Source organism: Poecilia formosa, unplaced genomic scaffold (assembly GCF_000485575.1).
Source record: "Poecilia formosa unplaced genomic scaffold, Poecilia_formosa-5.1.2 Scaffold65, whole genome shotgun sequence".
NCBI lineage: Eukaryota > Metazoa > Chordata > Actinopteri > Cyprinodontiformes > Poeciliidae > Poecilia > Poecilia formosa.
This window is the reverse complement of record NW_006800004.1, coordinates 669000-687558: the sequence shown is the minus strand read 5'-3', so window position 1 is coordinate 687558 and position 18559 is coordinate 669000. Positions and strand designations below refer to the sequence as shown.

The window sequence follows — 18559 nt, the reverse complement described above, 5'->3', positions numbered from 1 at the left end:
CTACTGAGAGCCATAATTTAAATGGAATTCATAAGTGTACAATAGTCCAAAAGGTATATTTTAAATGAACAATTTGGTGTTTACAGAATAAATAAGACACACTGATGAAAAAAGCAGTGAACATTTTACAAAAGAGATATTGTAGAACAACAATATGAAGAATGTAGTCTAGAGATGGTAAGCAATGATATAAATGGAAAAGCTATAAATGTGTCAGCATCTTTCAACATGGGATGGAAAGACAGAAAATAGTTTCTGTGGGGGAGGGGAACAACACCACAATAAGAGGAATTCAAAAGTGTAAATGCTTGCTTGTTGTGTGTGCCAGATATGTTCAAAGCAGCAGCATGCTATTCAGGCAAGAAAAACATTTTTATAAACCTCTCACTACCTTGTCTCCCTTCAACTTAGAAATGCTCCAGAGCAAAGTAAACAGCACTAAATACAGGCTTAAAAGTGGTCAAGATGCCTAAAAGGAGGAATGAGTGAATATTTCTGCCAAAAGGAGAAAAAAAACCCTGAAGACAAATGGGAGTTCGTATCTAAAATAGAACTCTTGAGGGAATAAAGTGATGCTTTAGTATTTTGGTTTCAAAAAGCTAAACACCACCCTTGGAGAAACTGGCTATTGGTTATAATCCGTTTAATCTTACTCTAGAGACAATGTCCTTATCTCTACCTACACTATTGATCATTTGTGTGTATCCTGGGCCCCAGAGCAAATAAAGTAAGAGGACTGCTGCTGCACATCAGCATTGTCCTCTTACTGATGTTTAATCCTCTTTATTTTAAAAGTTATTATAGAACTTCTTGTTAGCTGAATGTGGTAGGAAAACATGCTATGCAGGAAGCTTTATAGGTTGCCACTGCCATTTTCTTGATAATTTGATTTCCACTTTAAGATGTATATATTAAAATAGGACTACGCTAAACAAAGAAGAAAACCCAGTAGGTTTCATTTGTGTGGATTTTTTTCTTTTTTTTATTGTATTCTGTTATTTTAAAAGTTTTTCTTTTGGGGGGGTTACCAGGTTACCTGCTTCCTTTACAGAAAAGAGCCGTGGCGAAGGGCTAAAGACAGAGCATAATGCCAGCTCAGCATGTGCTAGTTACTAAGGGTTTTTGGTTAGGTAGGATTATTTGGTCCTTGGGTAACATTGATATTTAGTTCTGTTTTCCCTATCGTGTAGTGGTTTGGCCAACTAACATTATAAGTTACTCCTCTGTGCCTTTGTGTTAAGTCAGCTTTTGAGTAATGCTGCATTTCATTTACCTTGGTAGTCTGAACTAAGAGCTGGATTTGACGTCACGCCCGAGGTAACAGCGCTTCAGTTAAAATGGTCTGAGAAGTCTGGATTTCAACATGGTGACGCCCAGGTAGTCATTGTTCACAGTACCTTTTACGATCATCATTTAAAGTTGTACTTTCCATATGCATATACCATTTTCAGTTTGTTCAGTTTAGAGTTTAATTCTTAGCCCTCCGTGTAACAGTATTAGCAAATGTTTGTATTATTAAGTAGCACTGAATTTGTCAGCAATGTCACATAATCTTAGGTAGCTGTTGCCTCTCACTTTGAATGGAAATTTGTATCTAAAGACTGGAGATTTGTGGCTGTGGAGCTTTATCACCATCATCAAATGTCTTACAGTTCTCAGTGTTCAATAACACTATCCATCCCTTAAGAGGAGAATTAGATATTGTGGGTGTTTTAATAACAAAGTGAGTCTATAATTGTATTTTTGTTAATGCGTCGAGTGGGTCCATGGCGTTTAGTTCCCTGTATTTCCTTTTTATTTCTGTTCATAATTGGTACCCTGTTCCTCAGTGGAATTTATACATCACATCTGGGTTGTTAATTGAACAATATTAAAATCCATGCCTTACAAAGAACAATGAATTACATTTGAAAAAAATTCTTTACTGAACTCTTTATTGAGCTTAGATCAGATTTTATTCACAAAGTAAGGATGGCATTTAAACTCTCCATCTGAATGGTTCAGTGTGGACTTGTGGAAAAATGGGAATTGGAGTCATCATGCAATAGACCCCTTAATACTCATGGTTGAGCATTTGTGGATTTCTTTTGTGAAACCCGTTTTCAAATTATTTTTAAATACATTTTCTAAACATTTTTTCTAAAACCAGAAAAATCCCTTGAACTAAATGCTTTAGTGTCAGTATCATCCCACTGTTGTAGAAACTGTAGTCCAATAGGGGATCAGACCCAAAGTTGCAGTGAAATGTTACATGAGATGGGTGAGTAATGTTCTGTTTGCAAAATGAGATTGTAAAAAGATCACTATTGAGAGTATGATGCTGTGTTAAGATAGGAATTTATTTTAAATCTGCTTACATGAATTTAGCACATGATGAGCTGAATTACAGTCCAATAAAACCAAGTCCATTTCAATTGTTTGTCATGCAATAAACTACATTGATAGAGGGGAAGCCAGTTTTCCAAAAGAAGGTGTTTTGTTTTTTTTAGATGAAGATCCAATGTTGATATGAAATACCTCAAAATAAAATCAGGGAACTTTGAAAAAAAAGATAATATTCTTTTACTGAACAAACATGAGAATGGCTCAAGAATAATGTTACGTAAGGTAACGTAATGTTAAGCATTTTCATTTGAAACCCACAACAAAACTCCATGTTAATCTTGGCTGGATATTTGGGTGAGTGAGGAGCTATACAGTTCAGGTAATTGGAAACAGGGGAGAGGATGGATTAATCGGAAGCAGCCTGCCAGCCTCACTTATGGAGAAACATGGGGAGATGAAGGAAAGCAAACAAGTACAGCAGAAAAGGGGACAAGACACAGCAAGACTAAGAGATACTGATTGTTAGTTTCAACAACACTGACTTAGAAGTTGTGTCTCCCAAAAAAGTTTACTTGCTGCTTCATCTGTGGGTTTTTGTAACAGCTAACCCCGTAATCCTAACCCTACATAACCACACACTCCCATGCAAGGTTTCCATCCATCCATCGAAACTCACTTGGAACCCATTCACACAGAGACCAACACTGTGGCTGGGGAGCTAGTGCCCATCTCCACCAGTCATTGGATGAGACTGCTGGAGATAGGCATCCAATGACTGCTGGCTACCAGTCTTTCGATGGGAGGCATGGTACACCGAGGATGGGTAGCCAGTCCGCCAATGGGCAACACAAACACACTAGACATATAACCATGGAATAATTAGCCCTACGGCCATGTTTTTGAACTTTTGGAGGAAACTAGAGTATCTGGATTTACCACCCGCATGCATGGGGATAACAAGCAAACTCAATACCACAAGACACCAGGCTGAGATTCAGTTTTGTGAAATTCCTGCAATCACCATCTGACTGCCATAAATGTACTTTTGAAAAAAGATCTGTATCAAAACCAATTAATTAGGTAGGCTTTGGAAGTTGCTCTGCTACCCATCTACTAGTGCATAGTCTCATAGATTTACAAATCAAATTCAATGGCTTTTAAAATAGGAAGATTTACATGTAAGAAAAGGGAAATTATTTGGATAATGCCAATTGTTATTTTAAAGTGCAAGATCATCGTCACTCTTTTGTAATGGGGATCATCTTTTTCAGTCTGAACACAAGGTGAATACAAATAGCGATATTTCATCAACAATACAAATTACCGGTACCCAGTGAGACAGTGTAAATTTGAATGTAATAATGAATGTGCATCAGCAAATTTACATAGTCACAATAAATGGCACAGTAAACACAGCTGTGAACAAATAAAGTAGATTCAGCAACCTCTGTGTTTAACCAACATACCATCAGTGTCAGCATGTCATCACAGAATGAAATGGGAGAGATGTTAGAGATGACAGAAAGGCAAAAGTAGCTCAAATAATGACTTGTTGCAACCAACATAGCTGGTTAATCTCTGAATGAACATGTCAAGTGTCAGTGTTGTAAAGACCGCCTAACATGACACCAAGTGAAGACTAAGATTGAACCAATAAGATGAATGTTGCAGCAAATGCTTAAAGAAAATCAAGAAAAAAAATTTTATACTGGTTTGTCAGTTATTTTCACTATTACATTATCAACATATATTTAACCAGGATGAAAAAAGCTTACTGAGAATAAAAACTGGACAATGGTAAGTGGAAAAATTTAGGTGAACACAAACGTGCATGAAACAGACCTACACCACATGTCACTTGTTCAATGAATCAGCCCAACAGATAGGAAGTTAAACATACAAGCCACACAACTCTGCATACTGCATACATCCGGCATTGGTTGAGTACGTCAACAGTGACAGTCAACAGTGGTGGAGGTGCTGGACTCACCTCCGTGGGTTTTTTCTCGTGTGTTTTATATTCAGACGAATGTCTAAATATTTGTCCTGAAAAAGTTTATCCTTCTTGTCTCATCACTTATCTTCTAACCCTATGTACAAAGTGACAAGTCACACATAACGACAGAGAGAAGAAGTGGAGATTGGACCGGCAACCGACCGGTTAGAGGACAAACTCCTACCACTGCTATTCCCCATAAGAAAGTGGCCAATAAATGTATGCAGTAGAAGTGCAGCACAAATTCATACAATGACCCAGTACTCTGCAACACTGAATTGTCATCTTCACCCCAACACACACATGGAGGTAGATAAGATCGGTGGACAAGATCGGGTTCACATGCAAGTATCGACCATTCGCCCAAACAATAAATGAAATGGGGTTTGTTGATTGATCGGCCTGCCGATATTTGATTGGCCTGCTGATTTATCAGTGCACCCCTGTCTAGTTGAATTCTGACTAGCATTATGTTCGCTGTGCTTTGACATTTCAGGGCATGATTTTTATTTCCACCAATGTTTCTGAAGCCAAGTAGTGATTTGAGCCACCTCAGTTGAAATCATTATATAAAGAACATTGCTCTCAATTTTTTTGTTTCCTCTTACATGCTTAATGTTGCTTACAGGTCCTGTGCTACTTTAAATTATAATATGTTATGTATAATATATATACTGATATGTCTTGGTAATTATTCAAAAAGTGTCAACTCTACCTTGGTCTCTCTTGGACTGTGGAACCGTCAGCCAATTAACCTTTTTCAAACTGTTCATTTTTTTATTCATACCATAAATTTAACACAATGTCAGCTGCTTCACATACAGTGTATAGTCTCGTAGATTATAAAAAATGAATGTGAACATTAACAAAGCAGACTTAGCCTTAAAATGAGAACAACTTTTTGGGCCTGTCATTATGTGGTACCAGCAGGGCCAAGCAGCGAGGTGTATGGGGGAATGGCTTGACACTCCCATCTGACACAAGCCTAATGGGCCAGCAGGGTCATGCTGTTTAAAGGCAGTTAGCTAGCTGAGTGACAGCACTGTACCAGGCCAGAGGCTCAGCTGTCACGGATCGCAGGTGTGCCGCTGAGTTATGAGTTGTTGTACGAAGCGATAAGGTCGACAAGAGACCAGGAGGAGAGAGGAAAACTGAGGGAAAAAGATAGAAATAGACCACAGAGAGGAAACGCTGTCAACAGAGATGAAGCCTGAATATGGGTTTACATGCAGCTCGTGAGCAAATCCTACAAAATCATCACCATCACCATTTGGCTGCATGGAAGATCTTTAAATTTGCTTTAATGATACTCTAGTATGTTTTCCTAGAAAGTCTGGTTTGTTTTGAGAGGCGTGAATGTGCAATCAAACTCTGATGTAGAACTCTAGTCCACCTAAAAACCTAGGTCTCTCTTCAATTGAAGTGAATTCTGGCACAGTTCAAATGTAGAGACTGCTCCAAAAGCAGGAAGCAGATTATAGTGCAGGGCATTCTGGGTAAATATACCCAAAATAAACACTCAGGCCAAGGGCTAGTGGGAGAAATGGCTGTGGTCTTATATTAAACATTACAGAGAAATCCTACAACCAATACAATCTGACACTACTCCATTGTGAAAACTGACTTTTTGTTCAGTGTCTTCTTCCTTAGTGTCTTCCTGTCGTTTCCTTTAGTTGTTTTTGGTGCAGCAAGCAGAGGGGAAATGCCCAAGCAGAGTCCTGAGTGGTGAATTAGCTTTAGTTATATACTCTTTGTATAAGGCATCAATTACAGACTCATTTTGTTCTATGTTTGTATATATTGTACCGTCACAAATAAATAAATGAATGAAATGTAACAAACATTGCAATTTTAGTCCCAAATCAAACAGAGTCTACTGGACTATCACCTTTGTCAACTTTAGTTTGAGTGAAACAAGAGAAAGCGGTACATGACCTCTGTCAGCCCACACACTGTTGACAGAGGTCAGCAGTCTGTGGGCATTTATCATGTGCAAGACTCACCTCTGACCTCTTTGTGGAGAGATCACTATATGGATAATGCAAATCTTATTCATTATCAATCAATCAAATTTTATTTGTATAGCACATTTCAGCAGCAAGGCATTTCAAGGTGCTTTACATAATTAAAAACAAAATAAAAACAGCATGTGAAGCAGCACAGTAATAATAGAACAGTATTAACAAGCTTCGTATCTACATGAGGATTTACCCTTATGGGGTCTCCAATGCTTGACAACAATTCATGTTCAGTCTGTGAATGATCAAGCCTAAGTAATATCTGAAAAGTATAAGCTGATGTGAGTATTAATGTCAACTACACCTCCCTATAGTCATTGGACTATGTTTCCTATGCCTATTAGATCAATTTCAATATAAAAATTATTTTCATTTTGGGTTTTATATATAGCCCCTCTACAACATACTGAAAAACACTCTACACCCAGAAAAAAGCCCATGAAGGCTTATGTGTGCAGCCTAAGTGGTGCACTGGAGCAAGTAATAGACAGTGATTGGAGAAATGGATGACTCCTCAAGTAACCTTGAGTGAATGGAGCTCATCATTCACATGCCAAACACACACATAGACAAAATTTGCAACAAAGCGCAACTGACCAAGGTCTTTGTCAACGCCAAGGGCTTTCATTACGCACGTCTTTAACCCAGTCTGCTATTATCACAGCTAAAGATGACAATCCTGGCAAAGATGTCATGTCTGCAACATCAGCCACATCCTGGTTTGTTGTGATTTATACATGATCGTTACTTTTTTCAGGCCACTTACTGCTTTAGTTGGTATATCTAAAAAGGGAAAGATCTCCTAACATACTTCACAGCATGATTCTGAGATTTTTCTGATTTGATATTCTGGTTTTAGGTCAAGTGTGTATACTCTAGACCAGGGGTGCCCAAGTTCAGTCCTTGAGAGCTACCATCCTGCAACTTTCAGATGCATCCCTGCTTCAACACCCCTGAATCAAATGAATGGCTCGTTACCAGGCCTCTGTAGAGCTGATCCCGGTCTGTTGGAGTAAGGATACTTCCAAAAGTTGCAGGATGGTGGCTCTCGAGGACTGGACTTGGGCACCCCTGCTCTAGACCCACTGTTTCTATAAGAGGAATGACTCAAAAGGTGAAAACACGTCTGTTCAAATGTAAGGTTTTACATGATGTACTAAATGTCTATGTTTCCACCCAATTGCCATGTGAATTTTAAGAGAAATTTTGAAATGTGCCAAAAAAACAACAGAGGAACGTGTGAATTGGGTGTGTTTTCTTGTACAGGGCTGGAATGAATCAACCAGGCCATGTAAAGTGTTGACATTATGCATGGCTGTTAAGATGCAAAGGTTGCAAACTTGTATGGACCACACATCTCAGAAAAATGTTGAGTCCTCCTCCCTGTACTTTGGATGTTGAAATTTCAACCTGATGGTGGACCGGACCTGATGGTGTTCCACACGGGTTTCTGTACAGGGAAAGTTATGCATCTACCTGAGCTGCCTGAGATGGGTATTCCAACTTGCTCAGAGAGAAACTTCAAGATTTTCTTTGACACCTGCTTCACAAGTGACTCTCTCATAGCAACAGACTACCAAGTGTCAACTTAATTTCTGAAGGTGAAGTTGAAGAGAACTGGACATGGATCTTCTGAACAGAAGACATCCGTTGCTGGAGAAGAAAACCTTTATGCAGTGGGGTGATATGGTAACCAGTCAGTCAGTCTTCTCGGTAATTGCATTGTACCGCATCCAGTCACTGAAGTTGATTTGTGGAATGGTAAGAACAAGAAAATGATCAAAGCCCCTGTCCTGCTGTGGTCAGAGAACACAATAAAACCCACAGGTGGAGTGGATCTGCTTGACTCGTTCTTTGCACTGTATCAGTACTGGGTGAAAAGAAAGGGAGATTCAAAGTGCCAGAATGCAAAGGAACACACAAAGCAAAGAGTCAAAAAAAGTGCTGTCCACTTTTGCTTCAATCACATCCACCAGTAACTGCTTCATGAGGTTCCACGTAGAATAATACAGACTACTTTGTGATGGAGAAAACACCAATCCAATCAGCACTCCATAGGAACACACACACTAGAACATAAAAGTACACAAAATCAAATTTCTGACTCCATGACTGAAAATCAACTTCTGACTGCTGTCTTTTGAAAACAAATTCTTGAAGTAAAATATTGTCTAGTGTATTTATTGCCTCTTTGTTTCCCATCCTAGATATAACAGGGTTAAATATTTTTTTCTCTCAAAATAAAAATTTATGTCATATCGGGTTATCAAAAATCCAAGCATGTACACATCTCCAACATCCTCCACCGACAATATGGACAGACACATCATCTTCCACTTCCTCAAGAAATCCATAATGTATTCAGCTGCATTATGTCCTGTTGGGGTATGAGGTGCTCTCCTTTGCCAGTCCTCTCGTCATGAAAATTTGATCCACTGCATTGAGAGATCAGTTGAGATCCATCATTTGCAATTCAGAAAATATGCCAAAAAGAATATCCAGACAGTAATGGTCACAAAAGCAAATGCAGGCCAGACAATTCTTGTAAATAAATGAGAAATTTTGGAGACACTTTGATTTGTAATTTAATTTAATTTTTCATAAAATAGTCAGGGCAGCCATGTTGGGATTAGCACTCTGGTTTTGGGAGCAGAGATTATCAAGTAAAATTCAGTTAGATGGAAGCCGCTCTCGCGCAAAACAACTAATATAGCACATTACTGACTGCTCACAGATAGAAGGGAAAGAGAAATATTTGGCAGAATTAACTTATGTTATTGAATAAGAAAAACTCAAATCAGACAGAATCAATACCAGAAGACCAGAGCTTTACAAACCTGCTTATGTGTCTTTATCTGCACAAAACAACCTAGGAAACTTTCTCCACCGCCATTACTAAACTTCGACGACAGGCAGATCACAATTCTAAAACCATAAAATCAATGTTATCGTTCACAATTTTGTTTTTCTGCTCACTGATTGGCCCCGTGGAAATTCTACTGGAGGAATCCAGATCAATGGGAGAAATCTCAGATGGAACACTGAAGGGAGATCAGAATCAAGTGAAAATGTATCGGGATACCTCCCGATACATTTTCACTTGATTCTGATCTCCCTTCAGTGGCCAGGATAACTAAGAATTTAGGTTTAGTTCTTCAAGCACGTCGACGCCTGTAAAAGCTTTGTTTCTGCTGGAATGATTCCAAGGCCAAGATGCTGTTTAAGCTCTTGCTTCTCCAAGAAATCTATTCAAGAGGCACCAGTAAATAACACGGCTTATTTATGTAATCCCTTGATGTCTAATGGTTGATTGGGACCCATTAAACACACCCTCAAATAGGCTACTTCTGCAAATACCTTGTTTATTCTGACTTTTAAACCCTTCAAAATGACTCTGATATAAAACAAGACACCACAAAGCATCTCAAGATTTTCTCTCTCACACATTTATGCTAAAGAAACCAGCTGGCTGCAGTCCGCTGGCTTCTCAGTGAGCGACATGCATCATTAACATCTTTAAATGCTGAGGCGTCCTGCCTTTACAATCTTCAAACAGGCTGTCCTTCAACCCCCTCTGCTTAAAGCCTCCCACCCACCACTCACAGTCTTTAAAGTGTTACTAAAGAAGCTTAACAACCCATTGCAAAGGGTCTGCATGGGGCGTTTGTACTCCATAAAACCCGCTATAAGTAATGGTATTTCACCAGGAACTCTTATGGAACATACAGTGCTTCCTTTACGAAGACAGTTAAAGGCAGCAGGTGAGTAAAATGATGTTTTTCTGGATTGTATTTGTTTTCCAATAATTGATCAGAGAGGCGAACTGGAAAAGTGGTTAAAACACAAACTTCTCTTAGCTGACAGACAGAAAGTATGACTACAACAACAGGATTGGATTTTTGGAGCATCACATGATGTAAACACAGCAATGATGTGTTTAGCAGCAGCATGCCAAGAAAACTATAGCAGAATACATTTGGTATGCTGTATACACAAAGATGTTTGGATTCCAAGATATTTTACATCATGTATGTTTCTAAGGTTCAAGTATGAAGTCAACTAAGGGACGTTAAATCAGCTCCATTCAACAGTAATGTTAAAAACCACTTCAAAAGGCTTTACCAAATGAAATCAAAGTACAAAGAAAAATAAGCTGTAGGTTTAAAAAAAAAAAAAAAGCTCAGCTATATTTGCACGCAAGTCTAATGAATCTGACGTTAAATGAAATCTTCTCCAATTGTTGATAATATTCTGAAAAACATTTTCACTCTACTGATTTTACATAAACGGAGACAAAAAACAACAAATGTTTTCATGTTTTCCAGCGAAAACGTTCATCCCGATTCTGTTCGCATGGGTATGTGAAGATCATTTCTCCGATAAAGAAATTCAGACATAGCATAATTTTCTGCTAAAGCCAATAAATACAATTAAAGTGCCAAATGAGATGTGTAAATTTTGATAGTGAACCCTGGTCAAAGCTGCATCTCTCCTTTAAACAACTATCCTAAAGATTCTGAGAAAGCATCCGCGATCAAAAAAGGTGCAGTGTGTCTTTAATTCCTTGCCTTTGTGGTGGCGGCAGCGCTAGCAAGGGCATCTCAGGCGAACCACAAAGCTAAGGGGTTAAAGACGGTACCATGTTGGCTCTTTGTGAGCGGGATTCCACGACATTTTTCCAGCTCTTTATTTTCAAGTCATAGCTAACCAGCTCCAACTTCCTGCCTGCTCAAAAACCACACGCCATTCGAGGACAAAGATAAGAGAAGCAGAGCCAGGACACACAGAAAAAAACAGGAGGAATCAGTGTTTCAGGAACATGAAGGGAAGGTCATTGTCTCCAAGCTTACCCTGGGAGAAAAACAGAGGGCCTGAACCTGCCAGAACCTATCCACGGCGACCAGGAGGTGGACCTGCAAGAGACCAGAACAACAAAGACAGTTTGTGACAAAGCTGAGGCACCGCAGTCCGAAAGGAGTGAAATCAAGTCTGACATTTTTCATTTATTTGTAAATGCCTCCTTGGCGGCACACTCACTCGAAGCGACAGTTGGGCTTTTACCAAGTTAAGGGGAGATGATGGTAGAATAGAGGGATCCTGACAGAGGTTGTAATGAGATGCCGCATTAGGGCCGCTCTCTCATCCACTCTCCCCTCTCTCGCCCAGGAGCACGCCCTTCACTTCTAATCTGCCACCCCAACCATTTGGAGATGGTTAACCCCGTGAAAAACTACACTAACCCTCTTTGGTGCTCTGATAAAACATTCTTTCTGGGTTTATTTTGTCGAAGAGACTTTGATGCTTACAAATGCTTTTGTCAAAGGGATTTTAGAGCGCTCAGAGCCTCGGGAGGGTTCGGGGAAAGAATCGCGATATGCATCACCTGCTCAAAATATGAACAGGTGCAGAGGATGGAGCTAACGGCCGGGAAATGGATTAAAAAATACCAAGTTAGTGAACAGTGAGCATAAAGCAGACATACTGTGACCTCTGGGAAACATCAAGTCATAGCCTTCATCATGTACACTTTTACTAATTCTTAGCAACATAAAATAAACCAAACCAAATATTTGTTAAAGAAAAGAGATTTAACATTTTTATATTTGAACAGATCCGTTAAAAACTTACATTGTATTTCCATGTTCCTGCAAAGCAAGTTTTGACATAAACATGAAGATGCGGTTATTTAAACGGTTGCCCTAGACATGCTACACTTACTGTAGCTCACAGCTAATTCAGTATTTAATGCTTCAAATCAGAATTGGTGTTCAGTTTTTAAGAAACTCCAAGCCCATGTGTGGTTTTTTCTTTATTTAAAACATTTAACTTGCTAAGAGGATCCAAGTCCGCAGAAAAAGTCCAAAAAGCTTCAGGCTCAGTGAGAACAATGATGTCACTTCAGCTTCTCACCAGGTAAACAGCGGTTAGCATTAATGACAAATAACCTTCTGATGTTATCCAGTTGTTCAAGTCCTAAGCCTGTTCAAATTTCAAAACTTAAAAATGTTGTCCTGAAAATTAAAACACCAAAGAACAAATCTGCTTTGTCTCCTAAAACTGACTCAACTTTCATTTAAACTGCTTTATGTTTGGCATCATTTTGTAAACTCATTTTATCGGTTTATATTTGTTGCTTTTAATGAATGATTTACCTTAATGTAAGCATAGAATGGTCCAATTAAAGTATGTTGCAGGTGTGACCAGCACAACACCAAGGCTTGGTAAAATACTACAGCAATAATGCAGCGTAATGAACAGAATGTAAGAGTATAAAATACAGTGGAAAGTCACATTAGTCTAACTTTACTAATGTTCGAGTTTGAAAATCAAAGGTTAACATTAATTTTAATGTTAACCTGGACAACAGTAATGTATTTACATTACTGTAATGTAAATTTACCTTAGAATGACAGAAAAAAAATGTGAAAGCACAAAGGACTGTTATGCTGGACACACGAGCCTGAAGAGACTGGAAAAATCAGAGTTTAATACTGAAAACATATTTATATCAAATTCACAAAATATCCCCATTTTCATTTTATTTCCTAGACTTTAGTGATATAGCACTTTTCAGCAAGAAGACAATTCAAAGTGCTTCAAATGAGGAAAACATACAAGAGTACACTGTATAGCATAAAAGTATAAAAAGTTGAGCTTCACGCTAAAATAAATGTTCCAGTTAATACTTTAAAAGCGGAACTCACAACAACTGGGTTAAAGTTGATTTCAAACAACTCAGGATTTCAGCATTTCCTCTGTGTATAAGGTGGCTGATAAATCTACAAAAACCCACTTCTGTATCATAACCATTAAAGTTTATGCATAAGTGGAATTTCCACATCAAGTGCTGCATTAGAAAAATTCCTTTGTTCACCAATTCATTCACTTTATCTCACTCCTTTTATGCAATCAATAACTTTCCCTGGTCAACAAAGACATTCAGGATAATTTTAGTCATTTTAAAATCAGCTCACCTACATATGTTGAGAAGAGGAACCATTAAAGTAGTGAAGTAGGTTGTGATTGAGTAGGCAGTTAGAACAGAGCGATGGATTTAACTTTGACCATAATTGCTCCTGAAATATGTCATCATCCTTGGTTAAATTTGAATACATAAAACTGTTGCTTAAAAAGCCTTCCCACTCAGTCTGCAGAAAGAGAAACGGTGCACCTGTTTTTCTACCTTGAAATGAGGGAAACATTAAAAAAAACAAAAAACAAAAAAAACAAACTGTGGTGTGGTTCTTCTCTCCTCACAGAGTGTAGCAGGTTTGTTCTCTGCCGTCCATGTCTGCGCATCACTGAAACCCCCTCTCTGTTGTAATCCGGTGGTATAGCCCTGGTTGTTGTGAAGGCTGGTTTTCCCTTTGATAAGTCATTCAGCATCTCAGGGTCAGTTTGTCCCTCGCTCTGTCCCTATCATTTTCAGACTCATATTGCCCTTTCATAACTTCCTACTTCCATTTCAGTACAAAGTGACTCATTGTAGGCTCAATGGTGGCTTGATGCTGCCGTCCAGCTTTTTCTTGTACTTCATCCCCTTCTTTTGCTTTTGGGAATTATCGACTCCAGATCAAATATTATACACATTCCAATTTTAATTTACTTTAATTGTACTTAAATAATTGAAGTTTAGTATAGTCATAAGAATGCTCAAAACATGTGTAATTTGATCTAGTTTAATATGTTTAAGTTCTGATCCCTGTTGGGGCCGGTTGACAGGTTACAACCTGTAATCACACTAAAATTACTCCAGGCGTGCTCCTGCCTTTACATACTCTGGACACACAATGAAATGTCATAATTGTAGGATATGAGTGGTGCCCGTACAAATTATTGGATAGTCAGAGAGAAACATACCACAGAAGATTGCTTGAATTTCTCCCCACAACTGTATAAAAAAAAACGGGAAAGACCAGCTAACATGAAGGCACATCGTCATAAGACACTAGTTATTGAATAACTAGACATACAAGCTAAACAACAAATATATTTAATATCTTTAATCTGTTAAGTTCTTCAACCATCAAATTCGTGCAAAGTTCTGTTCAATCTGTTCATTTTTTAAGAGTTTCAGGAACTCCTGATTATTCATGGAACTACTTTAGAAATGTGGAAACTGACAATGTCATTAGGGACGTCTGTGCTGATGCTACATTTTTAGCATTGAGATGCTATTTTAGGTTTGAATACCTTCACTGATAGGCTAACTCCTAGCACAAACTGAACACAACAGTAGTCTTTTCCAGATACTAAAGACATGTTTGTCTCCGAAAATATTAATTAGTGTGATTATGTTAAATATTGGAAGCTCTTGGTGTCGCACCCTAATCTAATAAATTCTAAACGTTTCCTTTGACTAATGTCTCAGTCTGGGTCAGCATGACACAATGATGTTTGTAAGACAGTCATGGACATGGACATCATGTCCATGACCCCCCCACCTCCACACAGAGGGGAAGACATCATTATTGAAGAAGCTGGTTATTCAGAGTTCTGTATCCAAGCATATTAACAGAAAATTGAGTGGAAGGAAGAAGTGTGGTAGGAAAAGGTGCACCAGCAACAGAGAGAACTGCAACCTTGAGAGAACTGTCAAGCAAAATGTTTTCAGTCTGGGGTTGGGTCAGTGCATTAGAAGCGACTATGCACAGACTAATCCACACTTCTGCTGCAGATGAGCTTCTCATGTCAGGCCACTCCTGAACCAGACTGGAGTGTTTCTCAGTGGTCTACTATCCTCTCTCATATGAAAGTAAAGTTCACATTTTATTTGGAATTTAAGGTCCCAGAACCCACAGTCAGGGATGCTTCAGGGTGTCATGACTTTCCAGCAGGACTTGGCAGCTGCCTGCACTGCCAAAGTCACCAAAAGCTGGTGTGATTACCATCGTGTTACTGTGCTTGATTGGCCAGCCAACTCTCCTGACCTTTAACCCCAAAGAGAATCTATTTGACTCTCCTAAGAGAAGCTGATCTCCTCCACAACTCGGTGAAGTGCCCTCTAAGCTGTCCTCCCAGACTGAGTGTGTGTGCCATGGACTGAGCAGCATGTGAACAATGAGTTATGTACTTCATTAAGCTGAAGTAATTTCCCTCCCAGATATCACGTCGCCTTCGAGCCTCTCAGTAATCCATCCCAGCCGCCATCAGCTAAAATTAGCTCAGTGAAGTGGAGTGCCACACCTTGTCAGGACGCTGCAGGTAGGGCCGTCTGGCTCTACAAGGCGTCATTAAAATACAAGCTTTTAGATTCAAATTATTGTTGGTGCTGGAGATACAATCTGTAGGTTTTCAGTGGCAACCTCTTCATCATCCTAAACTAATATTATCCAAGCATTGCACTGTGATAATTACTGAAATCATAACCATGAGTTCAGGTCTCAGAAGGTGTCTATCCCTGTGAACTTGTTTTTAGGTAGACTTTCATTAAATATTTGCTTCTCTTGCTAATACACTGAAGCACTTCAAAAGTAGATACTATATATACATTTGATTTTTTGTGAGGGAAAATACTTTAATGGACAATCACTGTCTTGGCAGTTCCAGTAGAAATGGAATAAATAGGTGTATTTATTCCATTTTTAATTTACAGCAGTTTCCATAAACTCAATCATAGCTCGATTGAAAAAAACAAAACAAAAAAAGTTTAAATATTTTAGTTAAATAGATATTTCCTTCCTTCTTTCCTGGTCTACTTGACACAGTCCTTAAACAGTAAATATGACATAACCGCAAAGGAGTTTCAAACTGCCAATTTTATTTATTTATTTATTTATTTATTTTTTCCCAGAAATCCTGTAGAAGGTAATTAATGGTTTAACTGAAAGAACAGAATAGTGTTGGGGTTTTACAATTTGGTTTTAAATCTCTTCACTGAACAGAATCTGCTCTTTTGAAAGTTTTTAATTTACAGCAGTGTTGTCCTTGCGTTTTTAGATTTACATTCAAATACTCGCCTAGAGGAACATTAGATTTTATTAGAACTCATGTCATTCAAGGGGTGGCGCTGTGGGCCTCAGTCTGCAGACTGTGAGACAGTCTCATGTCTGTCATGACATGCAAACAGCTCAGTCATCAGAGATCATATTCTACAGCAGTGGTCCCCAACCCCCGGTCCGCGCAAGAAATAATTAAATATTTCCGTTTTATGTATTATTTGAGTCTGGAGGATCTTTTATTTTGAAAATCATTTAACCAGATTCTCTGTTACTTGCGCGCCTACCTGAGCCCACAAGCAGCAAAATGAGTAAGAAACGGATCAGATGTCTTTGGAAAGTTTCTTGGCAAAGGGGAAAAGGCCCAGAGAAGAGACAGGAGAATGGATTTATCCCGGACCAGTAGGTGAGTCAAACATTACAAGCTGCTCTGTGTAACATGCGGCGACCGGCTGCTAATGAGGCAATGAAGCTTCAAACTGCTTCACCACGTAGAGACCAAGCAGGCTGTGGATATAAGCAACACCTCGGGTGTCATTGTCTCTCATCACTCCCAGGTGGGACCGTCTCATTGCAGAGAAACAAGTTCAGGACTCCCGTTAGTCTTTATCGTGAGTTAAAATTTTCACGAAAGTAAAATGCTCGTTTTTGTGGCGCATCTGTATCTCATTTTGAAGGGATATGTAAACGTTACCATAGCAACCAGAGTCGGAGCATTTGGGCAGTGGTGGAGAGGAGATGAGTAGAGCTTCTGAGTCTTAAGTCTGGTTTAGACAGCAAGATTTAAGAATTGTCGGCCGATTCTCCAAACCTCTGTGACCACAGAGCTGATAAAAGTACAACAGGTTCGATCGGTTCGTGTCTCCAGCCAAACGACAGGAGCAACACGAACCGATTCCTGCCACGAACATCGCGATTCCAGAAGAAATCCACAAAACTCCCAACATAGCATACGGGAATTTAGAATATCCAAACACGGATGACGGTGTAGAAGCAATAGTGACAGTTTGTGGAGTCATTTTAAGAGATAAAAAAAACAAAAAGAAAAGGCGGTGGATGAAAGACAGCGGGAGCAGCTGCTCTCTTTGCTGCAATATGATTTGGAGGTGAATATGTTTTTTCATAGTTAACATTTTTAACTGAATAAACAAACATATATAATAATGGCCTTTACATATAATAATGAACATTTCCACATATCATCTCTGATATCCACCAGACTCAGTTGCGCGACATGTCAGCTGTTTGGGATTCCCCAAACAGCCAGTGGTGGAGAAAGTACTCAAAAAATGTACTTAAGTAAAAGTAAAACTACCATTAACATTAACATTTTACTTAAGTAAAAGTAAAAAAAAGTACTGGCTTTTAAAAATACTTAAGTATTAAAAGTACTTGCTGAATACACAACCTAATCGCTAATATCATTAAGTGAACTGATCTATTTAATTTTAATACATAAGAAATGTGCCATTTTAATGAACAATGCCACAGATTAAACATGTTCTCATTGTGTTTATTCTCTGTAACAGTTTATACTTAGATATGTGATTCTATGAATCATAATTTCAGGGATGGAAACATCTCGTCTCCTGTCCTAACATAGTATGAACTTCATTAGTGACATTTATTTAGAAAGAAATCCAACAGGAAGGGGATGGAAAGGGTGAGGGAGAACATGCAACCAAGGAGCCACATAGCAGAGTTGTAGTCAAGACCACTGAACCCGAGACCAAGACCAGCGCTACATGACAATAAAATTAAGTTTACCTATCAAAATTGGTTCTCAGATTGATCTGAAAGATCCACATTCCCATAAAAACACCTAGATGTTAAATACTTAGAGCTGAAATATATTTAACCAGTATCAATTAAAACTCATTTCATTCCGTTTTGCTTTCATCGCTGTGCTACAATCCGCAGAGGTCTCCTGCTATCCCTAGAAAAATAACACCCTGAACGGTTGCCCATATTGCCCATGTCAGAAACCACAACTGAAACATCGCAATTAACGGTAAATAATGTTCAACTATGAACACTGTCCAACGGCGCAACAAGAAACCAAGCAGAAGGAGCACCATGACTGTTCTCACCCTCTCTCCCACTGCGATGTTTGCCACCATGACAGGAGACGAAATCAATCAATGAGCATGCTCTGTGTTCGTTCAACTTTTACTTATTCGGCGATTAAATAAACGTGTGTATGTGTTAGCTACTGCAGTGTACACAAGAACAAAGAACGGCTTTAGTCCTTAGGACTTAGTAAAGATCCGTCCAGAAGAATC

General features: G+C 38.8%; 1 protein-coding gene and 1 long non-coding RNA gene across 2 annotated transcripts in view; one reads left to right on the top strand and one right to left on the bottom strand.

Annotated features, from left to right (window-relative positions):
* Positions 1-12423, bottom strand: part of naaladl2 (N-acetylated alpha-linked acidic dipeptidase like 2) — a 393728-nt gene extending 381305 nt beyond the window's left edge. Inside the window, exons 1-2 of the mRNA XM_016672733.1 lie at positions 11377-12423; positions 11190-11252 (exon numbers count right to left, since the gene is read on the bottom strand). The gene's annotated coding sequence lies outside the window, so the exon portion shown is untranslated. The remainder of the gene's footprint in view (positions 1-11189; positions 11253-11376) is intronic.
* LOC107836517 (uncharacterized) overlaps positions 939-18559 on the top strand; it is an 18940-nt gene continuing 1319 nt past the window's right edge. Inside the window, exons 1-2 of the long non-coding RNA XR_001662432.1 lie at positions 939-948; positions 9396-9401. This is a non-coding gene — a long non-coding RNA (uncharacterized LOC107836517). The remainder of the gene's footprint in view (positions 949-9395; positions 9402-18559) is intronic.